Raw genomic sequence first — 23,317 nt, forward strand, 5'->3', positions numbered from 1 at the left:
CCGGGAAGCCCGGAAAGAAACACACCAACGCAGGCTACAAAGAAACATACAAGTGCTTTATTTAAAAAGCTACAACAGTTACCAAGTCAATTGACAAACGGATAGCTATTCGGCTCTCAGAGTAACATAACGAACTTCAACGAGGGTTTGATGTGTTAGTGAGAGACCGCATATTGGAATACCCGGGCTTTTTATACAATTTGTCTAGCCCTGAGCCAACCCTCTTGTGGGTTAACCATTCTGCAAAACAGGTCTTTGGGTTTCTTCCCAGGTCAATCCTTTAATATATACATTTCGATTAGTTTCACTGATATAGTTGTACATTTACATATAGGTCAATGGTAGGACAAGGTCTCAGTTCGCGACCCCGACAAGTGGCTTGCAGGCATATTAATTATTCAGTTGCACGGAAGTCACAACTGCCAGAGTTTTACTCAGAATGTCATTTGGCCTCCATTTTGATGTTCAGGGTGACTTCTACATAACAAGAGAACCTAAAATGGCGGCTCAATCCAAGATGGCGACTTACATTACTTTCTCTAAGGTCAAGACCTTGCCGTGGAGTTTGTTCGCACATGATGTTTAGACAACTTGGCGTAGGCCAATACACATACAATTGTTACAATGGGAGGCACAATATTGTTTCTATTCTGACAGGCTGCACACATAATTCCAGCCACAAACTCCAACACCACTAGAATGCAGCTATCCAAGTCGAATTGGCCTTACTGCACACAATCTACTGATCTCACACAACCACTGCACCACACGTAGCACTAGAATGCAGCTACACACCACTTAATCTGCCCAGGCTGCACACATATTTAGTGCAGCCAAGCCCCCTATAATGCACTCTCTCTCCACTGACCTGGACTATGGTCCCCGAAGGTGCTCAACCCACAAGGCTTTGAAATCATACCAATGTTAAAAGGCGCTATACAAATGCCCAATAACATCACATAACATAAACCAATTAGCAAGTTTGGAAGTTGAAATGCAATTCTTTGGTATAAAATGTATTAACATGATCACCTGTTCGGATCTTGCAATCAGTTGTTGGAAATATTATATTTAAATAATTAAGGGATTTTGAAGACTCCTGCCAGGGATCATTGAACACCCTCTGTATGAAATAATGTGATGTAAACTATTGATGTTGTCTTTTTGTATGCCATTGTTTGTATGACTGATTGTAGAATGAGATATGAAAGAGATGTGAGTTGAAGCTTGGGTCATCCTTTGCATTATTAATGTTGATTTGTTATAAGAAGAATAAGAAAAGTTACGTTGTTTTTTCTTTCAAATTTGTGTTGAAATATTTTATATTTCATTCGATTGTTTCTCTGGGATTACATGATGTTAGGTATACATTTTGTTCCACATTTTTCAAAAGGAAAAATAGGAGCTGCAACCCTTTTTTATAAAAATATGTTCGAGGCCCTGGCTCCTAACAAGAGGGTTATTAGGCACATAAAGTAAAGTTGAAAAAAAACACCACTCACCTTATATATTGCTAAGCAAAGAATGTGTCCTACAAGTTATGGCTACGTTACAGGCTGAGGAAGAAGAGAAGAGTTAAGACCACTAAATAGAATTTCATTTTTGTTTATCATCCAAAAATCATAGAAGGGACTGATGACTGACTATAGGCGAGGTTTTAACAGAACGGACCGATCGGGGATTTAGATTTTCTTCTAATACAGATGCATGTGCCCCTGGGGACAGTTCATTCGATGCAGTATTTGTGGTGGCCTTTGATGGGATGCCACGAAGTACGTTATGGAAGAAGCTGGCAGTGCTCAATGTCCCAGTCTGCCTCATGAGAACAGCCTCTGATCTGTATAATGGTCTGTCTTCAATGTCCTAGTATGCCTCATGTGAGCAGCCTCTGATCTGTATAATGGTCTGTCTTCAATGTCCTAGTATGCCTCATGAGAGCAGCCTCTGATCTGTATAATGGTCTGTCTTCAATGTCCTAGTATGCCTCATGAGAGCAGCCTCTGATCTGTATAATGGTCTGTCTTCAATGTCCTAGTATGCCTCATGAGAGCAGCCTCTGATCTGTATAATGGTCTGTCTTCAATGTCCTAGTATGCCTCATGAGAGCAGCCTCTGATCTGTATAATGGTCTGTCTTCAATGTCCTAGTATGCCTCATGAGAACAGCCTCTGATCTGTATAATGGTCTGTCTTCAATGTCCTAGTCTGCCTCACGAGAGCTGGTCTGTCTTCAATGTCCTAGTCTGCCTCACGAGAGCAGCCCCTGATCTGTATAATGGTCTGTCCTCAATGCCCTAGTCTGCCTCATGAGGGCAGCCTCTGATCTGTATAATGGTAACGTGGCAACCGTGAAATGGAGTTTGGATGGAGATGTCACGGATCCTTCTCCCCACAACTCTTCCCTTATATTATCCGACTAGTCCAATATAATGTGTCTTTTTCATCGGATGCTCCCTGTCTCCGGCTTCCTAAGACCCCCACTTTATCAATTGCAGCTGCTGCTAGATTTGTTTTAAAAGCACCCGGCGGATTGTAAAGGCAACTGCAAAAATGTAGTGAGTTTTGTAAAGATGGAGGTTTAGAAATAAACCAAACTAAAATCAATGTCCCCCCCACCGCCGGGCAAGCATCATTGTACGTTCCCATTAGCTATTGACCAGCTACCTTTTGAAAAGGTGATCTTTTTTAATATATAGGAATCGGTTTAGCAATACCTGCTCTTGGAAAACCCATATTACTAAACGTTATTTAATGCGGGCACAAAAAAGTGGCGTTATTACAAACTTTGCAAAAACAAATGGCGACAGGGCAGTTACTTGAACATTTAAGGGTGGTGTGGGAAAAAAAACGGCGCTAATGCAGCAATAATTCCATTACCGCACTGCCGTACTACACGTTTCGTGGTCAGGTGGAGGATTAACCTCCAGCAAAAAGCCGCAGGTAAATCCTTCACCTTACTGCCAGAAATCGGCCATATCTATAACGTAGGTCCACACACGCTCAGGTATCAAGTAAGGATGACTAGGGTTAGTCCCAGCTGCTTGGGTTTCTCAGATGGAACATACAGGGCGTCAACAACCGATCAAAGCCCAGGAGGCTGGCGGCCTAGATAGCACGACACAATACCAGAGTTATACTACTGCAAGAAGCACATGCTGTCCAAGTGGTGAATGAAAAATTTGCTAAGAAATTGGGGGGAAAACAGATTCAATACCACATACTCCTCCCAGTCGTGGGGAGTCCTGACCATAAAACATCATTCTGTTCAATTCCGTCTGATCAACACCCTGACAGACGCATGGGGCCAGCACGTCCTGGTTTGGGGAGTATTAGCAGGAGTAACACATATGGCCCAATGTGGATGACCCTTCTTCCTACATTGAGACCTAATTCCGGACCTTGACTCTATATGCGGCTTTGAGTAAATTTGAGGTGGGGACCTCAACACAATATTCGATATTCAAAAAGATCGATCAGTGGTGGGGAGCAGGTCGTATATGGCATCCGCGAGAGTAATTAGCCAGACTATGACCACACTACAACTGACGGATGCTTGGAGACATGCACATCCAACAATCGGGGAATACACATTTTACTCCATGGTTCACGACTCTGTCACAAATAGACTACTGGCTGGTATCGACATCCCTAACTGGAGCAATGGCTATTCAACCAGGTGTGTCAAACTGCTCTACACAGGCCCTGTGGCAAGAGTGCAAACTATCGGGCGACTCAGGGATGCCCCCTGTCTCCTCTCCTATTTGCACAATGCATAGAAACTCTGGTGGAGATAATCCGATCGTGTCACGTGATCGTGTCACGTGTACCGGGGGCTGAGAATGATTGGGTCTCCGAAAGTAATATCTTTATATGCAGAGTATATTCTTTTGTATATCAGGGACCCAGATGCAAATATAAGTCTGGTACTAGAGGAGGTACAAAATGTTGCACAATACTCGGGGTATAAAGGTAACTGAACACAATCAGAACCATTTCCTCTACACAGGCCCTGTGGCAAGAGCGCAAACTATCGGTCGACTTAGGGATGTCCCCTGTTTCCTCTCCTATTTGCACTATGCATCGAACCTCTAGTGGAGATATTCCGATCATGCCACGTGTAACGGGGCTGAGAATGATGGGGTCTATGGAAGTAATATCTTTATATGCAGCTGATATACTTTTGTATATCAGGGACCCAGATGCAAATTTGAGGCTGGTACTAGAGGAGGTACAAAACTTTGCACAATACTCAGGGTATAAAGGTGACTGGACAAAATCAGAACCATTTCCTCTGATGGGGCAAACCCCATCCCACCCGATCTGACGTGTTGCTGGTGGTCAAGGATACACATTGTGTACCTGGGAGTCAAGGTTACTAGAAAATACATCAGTACATTTGCTTAATCTGTCGGCATACTTGACACAACTCACCTGTAAGCTGAAGAGATGGGCAATGCTACTCATATCAGCATACAGCCAGCTGCCCCTTCTTAAGATGGTCATACTTCCTAAGCTCCTTTACATTTTTATGAGTGTGTTCATGTGGCCAGGGAGATCCTTCTCTACGATGCTGAGATCTGCTGCAATGTGCTTCCTCTGGGACTCGGGAGCAACGAGAATGTGCTGGGAACACCTGGCGGCACCCTTCGAAGAGGGCGGCCTTGGGACCCCTGATTTTTGAACTGTACTACCTACTGTACTGCCTTGTAGCACAGACTCAGTTCACTTCGTTCTGGTAGAGAGCAACCCACAATGTTGATATAGAATGACGAAGCGCAGGACCATTCAATCTGCAATGGATACTTTTTCATGATAACTACTTCAACACGTGCACCTTTGACCCGCTCTGGACCACAGTCAATGCATGGTCAAGACTATTTAGGTGGCTGCATATTACTACTCCTTACAATATACAGCTACCCCTCTGGGATTTACCAGATATATAAACGATGCTGGATAAGGAAATTAGAGCCCGCTGGGAAAGGAAACGTTTGCTCACTATAGGAGATATGTTCCCTGAGGGACGCTTTGTGACTTTAGAAGACTTCATAAATAAACTGGGCAGTACACCCATGCTCTTATCGCAATACCACCGCATTAGAGCAGTGTGTAAGAAATTATGGCCATCCTTCCCAACCGAACCAGAGACCCACCGTCATTTCATAGTGCAAAACTCAGAGGGTATCAGAATGGTCTCTGCATTGTATGGTCTGGTGCAGCAGGAACAGTGCACATCCAGAGGCGTGTAAACTGCTTGGGAGTCGGGTTTGTGGGTTATGAGATGACAGATGAAAGCTGGAAGAGATGTTGTCAACTGACAAAGGAGGTCTTGTTTAACGTTCTCTTCCGGTTTGATGCAATTTAAAATCTTAAATAGGTCGCATTATACGGCGGCCAAGATGGCAGGAATCTTCCCGAATGTGCGGCGGCTATGCCGTAAATTTCATGGTGAGACGGCTGGATTCATGCATTTGTTTTCGACATGTCCTCTAGTCCATTCCTTTTGGTCAGCAATAGCAACCACACTGTCTGGGATAACAGACATCCCGCCAGCCCTGGCCCCAGCCAAGTATCTCCTGGGGGACATTGGCAAGGTCCCCATAGGAATGCAGAGATTTCTCAATTTGGCATGCCTAAAATACTGGAAATCAAGTAAATGTCCCATGAGGTCGGGATGGCTGTTAGGTCTTGCCTTTGCTAATGACCGTGAGGAAGCGCATGCAGGTCTTTTGCCAGCTCCACAGCTCCCCAAGGATATATGGGGGAGATTCCACCAGTATATGAGCAGTGTAGAAGAGATGTGATGCATGTAAGGGGATGACTTGCATGCAGTGGTGGGGAACACCAATTGAAGGAAAGATATGAAATGGTCGGATAGCAGAATCTCACTGGATAAGTGAATGTGGCCGAGAAATGTATCAGAGGCCGAAACTGCACCGATTGATGTGAACATTCCTGATAAGTGTGCCATTTCTCCTATGCATGTCTTGCCAACCGTAATACGGTATATGAAAAATATATCCTTTTTTGCAAGAGCCAGAACTTTTTCTAAAGTCAGTTCTGCAATTCGATTGTTACCAATTTAAGTTGTTAAATAATGTATCATTATTTTTACTTCAAAACACTGCATTGGCTCCATGTTTTTTCGGTTTAAGTTGGTGTATCTGAATCTCATTGTGGGAACTATATTTGTGTATGGGAAGGTGCCTACTATTCACAAGCATCAGACACCACTTGACAATGCACATAATTACACACATGGACGAAAAACCTCGTTCTGTGACCTGCTGGTTACACATTTATGTGCAGCCAGTACTTAACCCATGCACTTCTCCCCAGACTTGTTGGCATTCTTCTCATCAATCTGTCCCTGTAAACCAGCTACCCTGAAAGTGGCAGATATGCTTAAACTCCATCTAGTTTGCCAAGTTCCCTGCCTGCTACAATGCCATTCACTCTGCTTAGTCTTGGCTTTATATTGTCTCTTACACAATGAATGAAAAAAGTTAAGTAACTTTTTTCACACGGTAGTGATCAATAGGTCCATGCAGTCAGCATGTCTACAGGCCTCCTACAAAACCATGCGCTACACTTTATCTCCGGATATCCCGTTTCCTTATTATTAGGATTGTATTATATATTGGCTCCCGGAGGAGAGGGCTGGCCAATCTGGATGCCAGCAACTCAGCCTCCACACGTAGCCACCAGCTTTCCATACAAGCCCCCTGCTCCTCGCTCGCTGACCATCATCTTGGTGCATTGGTGCCGGTGCCCAGGGCCAAGTTTTCACGGGAATCCCTCAACTCAACCCACCCCTCTCCCACAACTCACCTGCACACCTCCTGGCCAGCCTTGAGGTCCTGGCAAAAGTTATTTCCAATTACGGACATATATGTTTGTAGTTTGTTTTTAAGGGAAGCCTGTGCACAGGAATTGCTCAAAGCCTGCTTACCTTAAACACACAAAAAGCACTAGCATCTATGGTGCTAATAGCAATAAATAGTACTTGGAGCAGGCAGGACTTGAGCTCTGCACTCAGGCTTACCTGGCTTGCTGCTTTCAAGGACGGGTCCTCACTGTCCCACCAACCTCCCCCAACAGCAGTATTTGCCATATTGGAATCAGTTGATATCAATCGAGGGCCAATTTATCTGCCGGAAGTTGCCAGTTGCCCTGCCTGCCTCAACCGCTAACTCCATACTTAGGGTCCAGCTTTGACCTTCCTCTAACATTATGCATGTAGTTGATTTACAAAATATCTGAACTTCCCCTTACACATCGCGAGAGGGCCCGCATTAATTATACAGGGACACTGCCCTGGACCAAACCAACCGCACACAGCTGCACATGGCCTTGCACTGCTTTTCTTTAGTTTTTCTGTGTCCTTTTATGCAGCTAATATTTAAGATGTCCAGTCATTCATCTTACTAATGCCTTACTTTGCAAGTAGACAACAATGCTGTGTTGTTGCTCATTTTATATCTTTGGTACAAATAATTTCTGGTTACAGTAAAAAAAGATGACTTCAAAATTGCTTCCCAAATAATTGTGTTTGCTAATAAAGCACATTTTAAATAGAAACTCTAATGAATTTCCAAAAATGTACTTCAGACTCCATTTGTCTTTGATTTTCGCTACACTGAGCCATAGGCCTCTCACTTGAAACAAGCAGCGCAATTCGCAGTTTTCCGACAACAGTTTGCTTTAGGGAAACTGTTTTGGGTACCATTTACGGTGACACAATTAACAGTAGTGGTTTGGGCCTGGATGATGGGAGTAAAATAGCTTAAACCTATAATGTGTGCAACAAGCAAATGTCAGGAAGAATGTGCTTTTTGCACAGGATTGGCACATTGGTAGCGAATTAGTCAGGGCTTGTGAAAACATTGGACGGGTTTCTAGAACCACTAGTTTTAGATGTATTCAGTGTAAATGCCTTCAGAGAAGCAACCCTTCCCCATCATTAATGACACATCTTAAACCCGACTCATACAGGCAGTGTCCTCGATATTGGGAGGCGATTTTTAGCACGTGTTGTGGGACTTCCCACGAGTGGCAGAGTTCATGAAGGAGATGATAAGGGAAGCCTCTACTGTGCAAGAGCCTGTGTGCAAGAGGACTCCATAGCTGTGTCTGCTAGGGCTGGTGCTGATAAGGAAGAAGACCAAATTAACAACCACATTCCTAATGCTGGAGGTGTTATTATGTAATGATGGCCTGAAACTGGCCGGCAACAACAATCATTTATTTTAATATCCTCCTTGGCTCTTAGTTTGAACCACCTTTCACCTTTCATCAGCAACCCACCCCCCCCATTCACAGGGAGGATCTTTATGGGTGGCACTGCTGGTGAGACAAGAGTTGAAAGGCGGCGATGGGAGAGGGGCAAATGGTGGTTTTATAAGCCCCACCTTAAGTACCTGGGTTTACCACATGTCCCCTTGTGTCTAGCTACCCCTAAACGGATTCCCATCCTGGCTCAAGGGTACCCACATCCCTTCTATGGTATGCCGTTTCATCTGGGCTCGGTGCAAGAGTCGCATGACTGGTTTGTCACTCTACTTCCTGCCATAAACAGCCAAATCATTTGAGAAGCGGTTGCCCCATCTGCACACTTTGCTGTTGTTCTACAATCTCGCATTTGTGTTTCAAACGACCCCATGAAGCACGTGCACTATTCTACAAAGGTGGGACCACAACTGTGCTTTCCCTTTCAAGGTATTGAGAAGTCTTATACCAAACCATGCTCCTACCTTGTTTTCCCTCTCGTTTTTTCTCTCTCTCTCGTTCTCTCTCTCTCTCTCTCTCTCTCTCTCTGTCTTTCTCTCCCTCTCTCCCACTCTCTCTCTCTCCCGCTCTTTCTTTCTCACTCTCTTTCTCTCTCTGAGAGAACGGCTTTCCAGTTGTTGTATAACGACTTGTTATTTACTTGTCTATCACTGATCTTGCTCCTAAATTTGTCAATGTCAAAATCGGCCTGGCTGCCCCTACCCAGCCATGGGGGCTACGCCCTTGTATTGGGTTTCCTCCCTCTTAGAAATTCAAATAGCGATACCCCTATGGTTGAGTGGGATGTGACCCTTTGGCCACTACTGTGTCTACGGCGCCTGTCTCCAACTTTTTACGGACGTAAGCGCACACTGCATGCTGTCATTCATTATCCGGTTGACCTTTCAACCATACCATTTTTTGGGATGTTACACCAAGCTTGTGCGGTGTTCTAGTCCAATACTGTTGAGGCTCGACTCAGTTTCCCGAGATAACATTTGGACATTACTGGCAGTAAGTAGGACTGCAGGGTACCCCTCCCTCCTAAAAATGCCATTCAAGATCATAATCACTTCAGTACACATTTTGTAGGCAAAGCCTCCTTACACATACTAGAACCATGCAACAGGAATGGGATAGTGAATTGCATGTGGGTCCTACTATATCAAATCCTACTTTCTCCCAAGGGATGCTGGTAATGGTCATGGCCTTCATGGGCAATTGTGAGTGGAGCATGCTTTCTTCCTATTCTCACATGTAGAGCACTCCCTAATGACGGGCTCTACTTGTAGATCCCATGCAGGCCACCATAAGTCTTGCCTAATCCTTTGTTTGGAATACTAAAAAGGGTGTGCCTGTTGAACGAACGTTCGCAAAAAAACAAATAATCCAAAAGGATATCAAAAGAAATGATAGATAACCAGACACTGCTGAGTGTGGATGATTACTTACTCAAATGCCCAGTAAGTAAAGCATTTCAGAAGATTAATATAGTTTTGTGTAGGTGGCATCAAAACACATCTATTAGTTGTAACACGTTCCAGATCATTAAGGGGTAGTATAGTCCAGGTGCTTTAAGGGCAGTTTTCTTTAAAGTACAAATTGTGATTTTGCAGGGTCACGTTTGATGTCACCTATGCAAAAGTGTTGTAATCTTCTAAATGGCTTTATTTAGTGGACATTTGAATAAGTAATCATCAGCACTTCGCTTATTTGTTCAATATATGGGAACTTTGACTGTGCTTTTGATGCCAATTGTGATTCTACTTATTGACTTTGACTTTGATGTCATCTATGTTTGCGTGTAGTTTTGATGTATCTTTAATTTTGTATGTATCATGATTTCTATCTTTCACTTGTTTTACACAACGTTTTACTCTAAGATGTTAGCAATTTTGTTTAATAAATCATAAACTTTAAAATGTACATGAAATTGCCCATGTATATATATGACTTACGATTACCCAAAACATACACATTAATTGTGAGATTTGAATAATTTAGAAAAACAAAATGTCGCGACGTTTACCCTACGCGAGCACACTTCTTTGTATTCCCAGTTATTCCCCAGTTACGGTTTGTGTAGGGGTTCTTTTCCCTCTTGTAGGAAGATAATCCTTAGTTTGGTCTTGATCATACCCGCCTGGCCCTCAGAAGCTGGGTTGATCTTGTACACCTTCTGGTGGTTCAGTTTGCCCCATCCTCTACGCCTCATGACAAAACCTTGTGCAGTGTGAATTTCCTTCTTGAACCTCCACAGGAACTCACTCTTGAATTCCTGCAATAGAGATAGAGTTCTGCTAGTACTATTTTTGGCTAGAGCTGACCTTACATTGTCCTGAGTATTTTTGTTCTGCATCAGCGGTTCCCATTCATCTTTTCATGCAATTTCATAATGGTGAGTACTTGCTCATCTTCCTGAACATCATTGTTCTCTCTTTTGTTACCTGCAAGCCTAGAGAGACAATCAGCTGCCTTGTTCCTGTCTCTTTGTATTTCTGGCTAGCAATCCATTTCTTGATATAGAAAGACAGTTTATCCTGTCCCATTGTGGTTAAAATCATCTTTAAGGTTTTGGGATTGGATTAAATGTCATATCAGGTCCCATATGAAAGCCCTGAACTTCTCTATAGTCCATTTGAGGACCAATAGATCCTTCTCCATAGTAGGATAACGTTGTTTGGCCTCCCTTCGTACTCTAAATGCCAACACAATGGTCTATTTATTCCCTTGCCCAGTCTCTCTCTCTGTTAGGAATGCACCAAACCTTCATTGCAAGCATCAGTGGTCACAATGCTTTTCCTGTTTGGAGATTTGTTAACTAAGGTGCTTTCCCCCAATGCCTGCTTTACTGTACCAGATTCTGTTTGGTATGAATTTGTCAATGCGTTCTTCCATTCCCATAAAAAAATAGCAGCTGCTCTTTGTTCTTGGGATTGGGTGTATTTTGAATGCTATGTACATCTTTTCTGGGCTCTATTCCTCTTTTTGATAACACATGTCCCAGATATTGTATGTCTTCTCTATCTTTAGCTTGCACCTGTCTATGCTCAAAGTCATTCCAGCTTTGATGAGTATCAAAACGCTTATACTAAACATGCTTGGTGCTCTTCAGAATCTTTTCCGTAGAGTAATACTTAAATCTCGAAAACATACTATGCCTTCTTCCTCCTGGATTCATAATTCTTTAGGTATCCCTACAAAATATCCGCACCAAAAATTTGGCCGTACATATGGCCATTTGTCTCGCCATAGGCAATATTTTTTGGGGGGGTCATTTGTGGGAGCAGGGTCCATGGGTCAATATCGCCGCAAAAATATGGCAATATTTTTGTATCGCAATATTTTTGCAGGGATATTAACACATGGAACCATTCTTTATGAGACGTTTGCTGCGGACACCAAGCCAAACAGCATCCTCACACGTTGCAACAACTCTTCTAGTGTTATGAAAGCAAAGAGGTTCTTGGATCAAGGATGCCGTCTATCATGATGGTAAACTGACTTGAGGTCCAAGGTAGAGAACATTCTGGCTTCACCTTGCATGCATAGCAATTCTGTATTGTTAGGAAGTGGGTGTCTGTCCAGAACAATACAGTTATTGAGTGCACTGAGGTCAATGCGCAATCCTAGTTTGCCATTTGCTTTGCGCACTATCATCAGAGGAGACACACACTCTGCTGACCTGACTCTTTCTATTGCCCCTTGTTCTTCCATAAACAATAGCTCTAACTTTGCCTTGCAAGGAGATGGGAACGTTTCTGACTTGTGCACTACTGTAACCAATCTGGATTTATGTTTATTTGGTCTCATCTCCTGGCAGACATCCAAAACCTGATGTTTTTGTTTGTCTGTTCTCATTCACACATACGAAAAACTGATTCGAAAACAGATTCCTCTCAAAACGGTTTAAATGTATTTCCAGTCTTCTCTAGTGTGACCAGCTTAGTAGTGGAGCACAAAGATGTTTCCCCTCTGTGACTCTTTCTTTAGCATTTAATCTCTGTCCAAAACCAACCCATAAAACCGATAGATTTGCCTCCATAGGCCACAGAGTTGATGTCTATCTTGTTGAGGTGCCTGCTGACTTTGGTAGCAGTGCATACTTTATACCTGAGTCTACTACCATTTCTAAAACCTTGATGGTTGGCACTTCTATTGATGCCATGGGTTTCTCTGTTTCCACCTCTTAATCCTCTATTGCAAACACAGATGTATCAAGGTTTTCACATAGTTCCTCAGTACAGTTCATTGAAGAAGTGGCCTCTCCTCTTGCACTTTATTTATATAACTTTGATGGTAGGGAAGGCTTTGCTGTTTGACATGTGAAGAGGGCTGTCACAAAGATTGCCTCTTCTCTTACCGTCCCTGTCCTTGTTTTCTGTGCTTTTGCTGACGCCCCTTCTTCTAGGAGGAGGCCTCCTTCTGTTAACCATTTTGGCTTGCACCACGTGCACTTTGGAGGGTGACTGTAGCTCCAGCGACTTGTCTGCTTGAGCCTTACGCTCCAGTTCCTTAATGCACTAGATAATGTGCCACTTCTTTACCACTCAGAGTACTTATTCTAGAAATTATTTCCATACACTCAAACATGAACTGGTTCCAGAGGCATTCTTCTAGGGTTGTGTCAAAATCACATGATGCAGCTAGGCCATGCAGGCCTCTTATGTACTGTTAAACTGACTCCCCTTTTGCTTGTATCCTCTTTCCAAAATTGAAACGTTTAAGAATAACGTACATTTCTTTCTGATACTGTTGGTTTAGCATTTTGATTCATTTCTCTTAGTCATTGGGCCTCATTACGAGTTTGCTGTTAAAAAAAGAAAAGTAGTGTAGCACAGCTGCCGGGATCAACGGTAGATTCTGAGTCAGGGTGCATGCGCATTATGGCATGCTGGAAATTGTAGCACTGGCATGCCTGTAATGGCCCTAAAAGCCCCGATACTGGCATAGATGATGCCGCAGACGCAGACTCCGGCACCTATGACGCCGTAATTACCGGTACCGGTACCGGTAGCAACGTCATCGCACCAGAATGGGAAATGCACTGGTGACCATCTTTAAAATGCAATCCATTGCAATCCTCATTCTACAGGAGTCTAATACTGACAAAGAACAACATGTCAGCTAGGCAAGGCGTTGTCCGTGCTGCAACCCCCGTTTCAGCGAGCAGGAGCTCAACATGTTGGCAGACACACTTGTGGAGCATGCTGATGTGGTGTTCTGCACTGATCTGTGGCGACCAGCACAACTTAGAAAAAAAGCCATTTGAGAGGAAGTGGCCTGCAAAGTCTCGGCAGTGGGGACAACACTGTGCACCGTCCGAGATTGTAGAAGAGGTGGCTCGATTTATGTCTCCATGTCTGCAACCTCCTCGCTGCAGAGCACAGCTAGGGGCTGGCCACAGGAGGTGGTGAGCCATCCCCCATCAACCTACAAGCGTGGGAGGAGACCTGCAGCACTGTACTCCACATAGAGAGCATAGAGGGAGTAGGAGATGCAGAGACGGGAGCAGCAATATCCGATGATGACGGCGAGTGCCCCTTTACCATAATCCCAAAGTCACAGCACATACTTTGTATCCCCAATGCCAATGGTGAAGTCCAAATGTCAAGTAAGTGGCACCAGATCCCTGGTGCATTTCCAGCCACTGAAAGCCTCCGTCCACACAAGTACAATGTACCTGCCAGGAAGAACAGCAACAAACCCCACTGATACACCCCATATGTCCCCTGTATTGTCCACACAAGTACCATCTTCATGCACACAAACACACAGCACTGTCCAACTGCTGCCGTCACCACCGTGCCACCACATGGCCAAAGCCACCTCATGTCAAGATGCACACATCACCAGCACCAGTTTCACACCTGTCACACCCACCATGTCCCCACCCGCAGAGTCAACATCAATGCACCAACGTACACGATGGGAACCCATCAGTTTGACAATCAAACTCCACATGGCACACAGCCCCTGTCGCATGACCACAACACCCAAGCCATTAGACACCAGTAACCCAGCCAACAGACACTGCGCACTCCATGGCCGTACCACAAGGATACTCCCACACTGCGTCCCCCACACATTCATGCGTGCACCATGCTAGGCCCTCCACCATGTCCATGACAATGCACATGACTCTGAATGTACTAGCATCAATGTATGTCCGATGGATTCACACCCATTACAAATGCCCTGCCTCATTGTCCTCCACAGGCACATCATCTGACAGCGAGGGTGAACATGCCACCACACCCCAGTCCACTGCTGCACATCGACGCCGCCGCGAAACAACCGCCTCTAGCCAGGAGCCAGCCACCTCCATGGCAAGACCCGAGCGTGCCACAGCATCATCCACACAGCCCCACTACCTCCAGGAAACAGATGCTGCCCAGCAGGCCCAGATCCCACCAACACCTGCCAGCAAGGCCCCCCGGCAGTCCACAACACCTGCCAGCAAGGAACCCCGGCAGTCCACAACACCTTCCAGCAAGGAACCCCGGCAGTCCACAACACCTGCCAGCAAGGAACCCCGGCAGTACACAACATCTGCCAGCAAGGAACCCTGGCAGTCCACAACACCTGCCCGCAAGCAACCCCGGCAGTCCACAACACCTGCCAGCAAGGAACATTGGAAGTCCACAACACCTGCCAGCAAGGGACCCCAGTACCCACCAACACTTGCCAGCAAGGCTCCCCAGTACCCACCAACACCTGCCAGCAAGGCCCCCCTGGCAGTCCACAACACCTGCCAGCAAGGCCTCCCAGCAGTGCGCAACACCTGCCAGCAAGGAACCCTGGCAGTCCACAACACCTGCCAGAAATGGAACCCCAGCAGTCCACAACACCAGCTGGCAAGGACCCTCGGCAGTCCACAACACCTGCCAGCAAGGAACCCCAGCACCCACCAACACCTGCCAGCAAGGCCCACTGGCAGTCCACAACACCTGCCAGCAAGGAACCCCAGCAGTCCACAATACCTGCCAGCAAGGAATCTTGGCAGTCCACATCATCTGCCAGCAAGGACCCCAGCAGTCCACAACATCTGCCAGCAAGGCCCCCCGGCAGTCCACAACATCTGCCAGCAAGGCATCCCGCCAGTCTACAATAACTGCCAGCAAGGCCCACCGGCAGTCTACAACGTCTGCGTGCAAGCACGCACATCAGCCGGAAGAGCCTGAATCCCCAGTGCACAGTCTGCAGGAGGAGGCACAATCCCCTGTGTACAGCCTGCAGGAGACCATGCATGCAACACCAACAGATGGCACTGGGGCACAAAGCACTGTGGATGCCAGTGGGTCGGACACACATAGCGATGTTGCACATCAGGACAAAGCTGTGTTCACTCCCCCAGGCCCTCGGAGCCCACCTCCCTTGCCACTACCTGGTCTCAGACTCAAGACACATAAGAGACATTGAGGGGCGCCTCACTTGAATGGAAGAGCGGCAGCAGGCAATGCATGCCTTGATCACCCAGTAACTCACAAAGGCACAACTGACACGGCAGACTATGCAGGACTCCATGCGCAACATGGGACGGATGCTTGGCAGAGCCACGGAGGGTGTGTACCACCTGGCGAGGCATGTGCGGGAGGGGAATGGAGTGATGTCTACTATGTCTGAGCCCATTAACATGTTGGTGACTGCAATAGACCAATAATGGCACATCATCACCCCACTTGTCTAGCATGACACTGACCAGTTCCGTCCAGAGTAGCCCTCTGGGTCGGTCGCAGCGACTAAATCGGCCACTAGAGGCTCACCCCCATCCTCAAAAAAAGGCCTGTAAATAGGCCAAGTGATTACTGCATGTTGGGAGGGAGTAGTTGGGAAGGGGTAGTGGGGGTAGTGGGGGAGGGGGTGTTGGGGTATTGTATGTGGGGGTAGTGGGGGAGGGGGTGTTGTGGTATTGGGTGTGGGGGTTGTGGGGAGGGGTGTGGGTCAATTTAACAGGGTAGAAGTGTTAGGTATAAAAGTTCTAATTTGTACATAGTTTATCCTCATTCAATACACCTGGTGTCAAAAAGAAAAATGACTGGACATTGCTTCTTGAGTGTGTGTCAATTTAATCATGTACAGTGTCCAGTGCCCAGTGCCGTGTATTCTACAGTCTATTAAAAGTAGTGGTCACTTAATTCTTGACGTGTTGCGTGTCCATCAGTCCCATTGTGGCGCTGAGGAATTACAGCATCTCCTTCATCCTCACCCTCAGGTGGCATCATGTCCCTGTCTGGGGGCAGGAGGCCTTGCGGCGGATGCACTTGTTGTGTAGCATGTCACATACTAGTATGATTTTTCCTACCTTCTCTGCCTGTAAATGAGTGCTCCTCCCGACCTGCTGAGACAGCGGAACTGGGCCTTCAACAGGCCAAATGTCTGCTCGATGGTGACAAGGGTGCGTGCATGTGTACGGTTGTCGGCCTCTTCGTGCCTGTTGTGTGGTTGCCTGATGGGGGTCATGAGCCAGCCCATCGGGGGGATAGCTGGCATCACCTGCATGGGAGCAAGAGAAAGGGTACTTGTGATTTATTAGGTTATTCCATGTTAGCACCGGGCTGTACAATTTTCATCATAAAATGCAACTAAGCACAGGGAATCATAACCGTACAAGGCATGTGTCTTTCTCTATGAACCCGGTAAGTGAACTTGGGGCTGATGTATGGGTGGGGTGGGATGGGTGCAGTTGCTGTCACATGGCCCATTCAAAGTGAACCTGCACTCTCACAATTCAAGTATAACAGACCACAATTGTTTTATTTTTCAATATTGTTTTGCCAATGGAAATGGACTGTGCATTTACAGTGTCAACTCACACATTTGCCTAATTTGCTTCATGTAATACAGTGTTATCCCCAGTATGCATTCAACATATAAAGGTCTCCATGTACATGTCCATGGACACCTTCCCCCATTTGACTAGGTCAGATCTCCATTGGTAGTATGTATCACGGGTGAAGGGTTATGTTACTGTGATACGGCAGGGTGGGTGTTAGCATGGTGGAATGAAGCTACATTGGATGTGTCCTGCAGCTCTCTATTATATCTTGGTGGTGCTCAATAATTGTTTTTTGTCATTGTCATACTTGACCCATTCTTCTTGAAGGTGTCCTTTAACGTGACATGACAGGCATACTGATTTGCAGTGTACCTGTGGACTGAGTGCAGTGAATCAGTCCTGAAGTTTTTTCAGTGTGGCAGATGATTTTCTCTTGGCAGTGTGGCAGATGATCTCAGCAAAGCAAATGATGCGGAGCATCACGACTCGTCATTTGCTTTGCTGAGATCATGTATTAAATGCATTGCCACTGAAGCATGGTGCATTGTGGTACATGTGGTTTGTGTTTTGAGATGTTCCTGATACATGTGCTGGCGTGAGCACTGTGTCTGTTGATTGCATGTTGACACAGCTGTGAAGGTCTTGCACATCTGCATGCATTAGCTGTGTTGCACATTGTTACATTAACATAAGTTACAGTTCAGGGTAGGGGTATCATGGTATTAGTTTTATGACGGTACGATAACCTTCTTTCCAAATGACTGTATATCATGGTTATCGCGGTATAGCAGGTGGAGTTAACTGATCTTAACAAATATTTTCTAAAAGGTCATAAATTGACAGATGTATCATCACAAACAAAACCAGGCACCCAGCGCCAGAATTGGGCTTTTCAACATACTTTCGACTGAAACGCCTTGCTTCCACCAAACACACGTGTGGAGAGGAGGGGGTGGGGTGAAGGCCTGCTGCAACTGGCAAAGCAAACTGAATAGCTTTTCTCAAGTTGTCATTTAGGCTTTTTGCTTCCCCACTGGCTACTGGTGAAGATGAACATGTTGCCATCTTGATAACCTGCATGCCACAGATCAATGGAGGCTGATGGTAGTATACGCTTGTGTACGTGTGTGTGTATATATATATATATATATATATATATATATATATACACACACAACACACAACACACAACACACACACTTTACGTTACAGCCTTTAGTTTGCTTGCGGGCCAAAAGGTGTTCAGTAATCACTGACATGTTAGCCTTTGGTATGGCAGCAGGGAATACCCACAGAGATGAGTGAATTTCGCAGTGTGACTTATTATATGTAAATTCAATGATAGAACCAGGGAAATACCCCATTGCCATATGTTTAGAGAACATTATCAATTATAAATATATAAACCCCAAAGCCGCCACCCCAAAGTAAACCCTTTTCCTTCTTGGCACTGTATCTATTCTTCCTATTGCTAACATATTGATTTTGTGTAAGGCACGTGTGGTTTATGGAAAGCCATTAAAAACTGCTCCAACTGAAACTACTTGGCAGACAGCACATCCAACAGTGCAAAACCAAGACTATGCAGCAATTGCTTACTGCAGCCTTTCCAAATCAGATTGAAAAGCACACTTAACGGTATGAACGGTATAAACAATGTGACGGTTATTATTGTTCAATTAAGTGGTTCACGGTATCTTTAACGGTATAACGTTATACCATTACATCCCTAGTTCAGGGCACCCTGTACGCTGAGTGTGATCTTGTTCCATTAAATGTGTGAGGTTTTATGTTGGGCAGGTTGGGAATGATGCTGTTGCTTGGTCTAATTCCTCATCTGACTTAGCCTTCTATTGCCCTGCCCAGTCCCTCTGCACTTCAATGCATACCTGTTGATGTTAACGGGTTTTTGCAGGAGTGATGATGGATTAATGCATGCACTGCGCACATGTTCTCCTCGTGCATGCATTCCTATGCTATGTTCCCACACCCCTCATGGCCCTGTGGACAGACTCACCCAGCAGACAGGTTGCCTATGCTGTTCATACACCCCCCGGCCCCCTAATTCAACACCCCTCATGGCCCACCCAGCAGACAGGTAGCCTGTGCTGTTCATACCCCCTCCAATTCAACACCCCTCATGGCCCACACAGCAGACAGGATGCATCGCACACCATCTGGACATTAAGGGAATGGTACAGCTTCCTGTTGCGGTACACTACTTCCACAGCATGCCGGACAACCAGCTCCACATGTGTGCAGTTGAGCACACCTATTGCATTTGGCATGCCTGCAAGTGCATGGAATGCTATTTTGGTACCATTCACCTCCTCCACAGTCCGTGGTAAGCTAATGTGGTCGTGTACGTGGGACAGGAATGCAGCTAGCACCTGGGTGAGCACACAGGAGAAACAGGGTTGGTAGATTCCATGCAGCTGCCCCACTGTGTGCTGATAAGTACCTGTGGAAAGGAAGTGTAGCACAGACATTACCTTCAGCAAGGGGGATAGTGGCCTGGATATTGATTAGGCTCACCAGGTCATCATGTATGAGGTCCACTTTTGTGGTGATGGTGTCCCTGCCCAGCCGGTACAGGGTGTGGATCTGAGCAGTGGTTAGATTGAATGGGCTGGCCCTTAGGCGAGGGATTGCTGGCTGCGTGCTGGGTACAACTGCCTGCACAATGGGTATCTGCTGGCCCATTCTTGCCCTCCTTCTCCTCCTGCGCCTCTGCGGCATACTCTGGTTGACTGCTGTGCATGCATGTCCTCCAGCTCCAGTACTGCTAGTGCTAATGGTATCATTGTAGTTTTGGGAGCGGTGTGGTGTGTGGGAGTGTTCCTTTTGTGGTGTGCCAGACTCCATTGCCGCCACCTGTGCTGATTGTGAGCACCTGTGGCAGGTTTCCACACACCAAATTCATATTAACGGTTGCTCCGCGATGCCAGTGTTTACGGCATCATTTTATTTGTTATTACTGGCATGTCCATGCCTTTATTTGCATGTCCGTGCACCTCTCAATGTGGACTTGATTGCAGCATGCCGGTGTCACAGACATGGCTGCCGCCTGTCAATGCTGATACCGGCAACGGTGTGGCCGGCCACGGCGGGTCCCTTTCACACCAGCATCGCGACTCAGAATACTCCGATCCGGTAAAGGATGCGGGTACGGTGATACCGGAATTGTTTTTACCGGACCAGCAACCTTGTAATGAGGCCCATTGAGTCAATTGGTCCAAAGGTGGAAGGCTTTTAAATTGGCCTTGACCAAAAGTGCCCAGGCGTTGTGTGAGGAGAGACTTTTTTCTTTATATTGAATAGTTACAGCCAAGAACAGCCTGCACATAATGCTCAAAACCCTTCTTCCACCATGTCCATGGCATGGGTGGATCTCCATGCACAGCAAGAAAATAGTTTTAAGGAGGAAAGCCTGGAATGATGCACTGTACCACTAGAAGTATATCCTCGGCCTCTGGATTACCATTGAGAAGAGCCAGGAATCAGCACAGACACAGAGAATTTACGGTTTTTGGCTGTAAACCTTCATTGGAACAAAAAGGGGTTGGAAAAATGCCTCGCTATCCATAATGTAGGAGATTTTTCCCTACCTCAACCAAAAACGAAGGGGCCTGTCATTTGTCAAGATGTCCAATCAAAAATATGTCCTGGGCCCAAAATTCTATTCTGGCTCTCACACTCTAAAACTAACTCTAAGGTGCAAAGGGTATTGTCTCTGATTCTCAAAAGTGCACACATGTTCAAATCCAGCAGAAAGGTATAAATCCAACCAAAAGGTTCCAAATGGACAATGTTCACAGTTCCAGGGAATGACTCCCTTCCTCAGATTCCTTTTACTAATCTGAAAGGTTCAAATAAAGACTAGTCAAGTTCCTTAGAATCTAAGAGGATCAATCCCTCCTCTTGGCGTGTTTACAGAGGAAATTGCTCCCTTCCCCAGATATCTGTACACCTTTAATATGATTATAATCCGAAGTGTATATATCTTCCTAGGGATTCTCATTTCACTGCATTACAACTTGGATGCAGGTCCTCTACTTGAAGATCACCTGGCATATTCCCCTGCAATAGGCCTACTTTCAGCTGCACCTCCTCAGAGGCATTCTCCACTTCCTCACCTGCTCCCAGAAACTCAATGTCTTCAGAGCTCTGGTCCCCTCTAGGGTGGACTACTGCAACAGCCTCTTCCTCAATCTGCCTAAATCCTCCCTTCACCCCCTTGACCTAATCCAGAATAGGACTGCGAGACCCATCCTTGGCCTCAATCGCAGGGACCACATCTCTCCAGCCCTAAAATCTCTCCACTGGCTGCTAATTGTTGGGAGGATCAAATTCAAGACCTTCTGCATTATCCACAACGCCTTCTGGGGACTGGGACCCACTACATCCAACTCTCTCCCCCTAAATCCCTCCCTGCTAGAGCCCTTCGGTCTTCTAGCTCCAACTATCTGCACATCAGATGCTATTCTAGGCAGAGAGTGGGGGGTAGATCTCTCCCTGCCACAGAAGCCTCCCTCTGGAATGGCCTCCCTGCCCCATCAGGATTTAGCTGGATCTCCTTAAGTTCCAGAATCTTCTCAAGACACTCCTTTTCTCTTCTTCCTTCCCTCTCCCCTGCTAATGTCCCCCTCTGCTGCATTATGACTGGCTGCCTGTTTCCCTCTGTGTCTTACAGGGCTCCAGGCCCTCCTCGCCCAGTCTACCCCACCACCTCGTCTCCCCTGACGCCACCTGCCCCAATACCTGCACTTGCCCTAGCGGGCTCCCTCCCCCTGTACTAGCCTGGTGGTGCCTGCACCCCTACTGAGCCTGGTCCTCGTACTTAGCATGTGGACCGTCATTCCCTGCACTCCCTGCATTCCCCTGGCACTTGTCCATCTGGCCCCCTCAGCACTTGCCTAGCCCACGGGCCCTCTCCCCCCTCTCGCTCCACTCTCCAGCACTTGCGTGCTCTCCACTCTGATCTGCACTTTCCTTCCCACCTTAGCTTTATCTCATTCCGCTCTGACCGGCACTCCTCCCTCCTTCTCACTACCCTGCATTTCTGTTTACTGCACTTGCACGATCCAAATGACACAAGGCCTAGTATGACCGTTTTTTGTTACACTTCATCCCTGTTGCCCCCTCTCTTTTTTGTCTTGTGGTGCCTTGAAACACCATTTGCTGTACAGGCGCATTGCAAATACCCAACAAATAGTTCACAATTTCAAGGACCTGGACCTTCCTTGAGATTCTCCTTTTATTATAACTTGTACACACACTTGAATTTGCCTGGTGTAATCTCCTGCCATGACTTTTACGCAATCTTTCAAACACTTCTCTTCACCTGTCGTACTCTCCTGCCAGGACTTTACTTTAAAAACATCCAGCTTCATCTGGTATATTCTCCTGCCAGGACTTTACTTTAAATTGTATCCATGCAATGAGAATAGCCCATCGCTGGCTCATCAACCCTTGTTTTATAGAGTTCATTTCAATTTTCGTTTCCACTTTCACCAAAGGGTTCTTTGCCCCTTTTCCAAGAGCATTCACGTTCACTTTGCTTTGTCCGCTAAGATATGGGCTTGATAACCCGTCTTTGGTATGTTCCACAAATACGTTAACTTCTTCATTGGCTTCTCTTTGTGTCTCTTGCTTAATTCTTATGGAGTGGTATATGCTTTCAGGCAACCCGATAACCCATCCGTCTTCCCTGGGCTCACCGGTTGCTCCTCGCGTTCCTTGACTTCGGTTCCCTTCATCCAGCTGGCTTGGCCTGTGCCCTGTTAGCCGCTGCATCTTCACTGTATCCTTTTCTGCAGTGCACGATTCCAGCTGCCTTGGGTTCTCGGGCAGCGAACCGTCTGCACTCAGGTTTCTCTCTCCGCTGATCCAACTTGCCACCACACTATTTACCACAGTGTGCCTTCCCTCAGCGTGGTGTTCGGCATCGGCACAGGATGCGGTGCAGCCCAGGGTCTGCAGATCTCTCATCCTCAGTATAGCAGTTTTAAACTTCTCAGCAGGATTACATAGTTTCCAAAGACTAGACCGTTGCATTGGTTTACCGGTCTTCGCCATCTCCGTTGCACTTTCTTGTCTCAGTTGTTACCAGGTTGTTCCTTGTATGACGTTGAGGAAGCTGATATTGGATCTTATTGGGAGTTATCATTACTGCTCCCTGCTTCTCCCTGTTGTTAATATGCTGTTCCTTGTGGGGTGTTGGGGAATGCTTAAAGTGGATCTAAAAAGAGGCTGAGGGAGAGTATAAAAA

At 46.2% G+C, this 23,317-nt stretch overlaps 1 protein-coding gene across 2 annotated transcripts in view; it reads left to right on the plus strand.

The window, feature by feature from the left end:
* The window catches only part of COMMD10 (COMM domain containing 10), a 1,364,001-nt gene that overhangs the window by 104,034 nt on the left and 1,236,650 nt on the right, over positions 1 to 23,317 (plus strand). The window lies entirely within an intron of this gene.

The sequence above is a fragment of the Ambystoma mexicanum genome, chromosome 6p, assembly GCF_040938575.1.
Source record: "Ambystoma mexicanum isolate Mex_15411 chromosome 6p, UKY_AmexF1_1, whole genome shotgun sequence".
NCBI lineage: Eukaryota > Metazoa > Chordata > Amphibia > Caudata > Ambystomatidae > Ambystoma > Ambystoma mexicanum.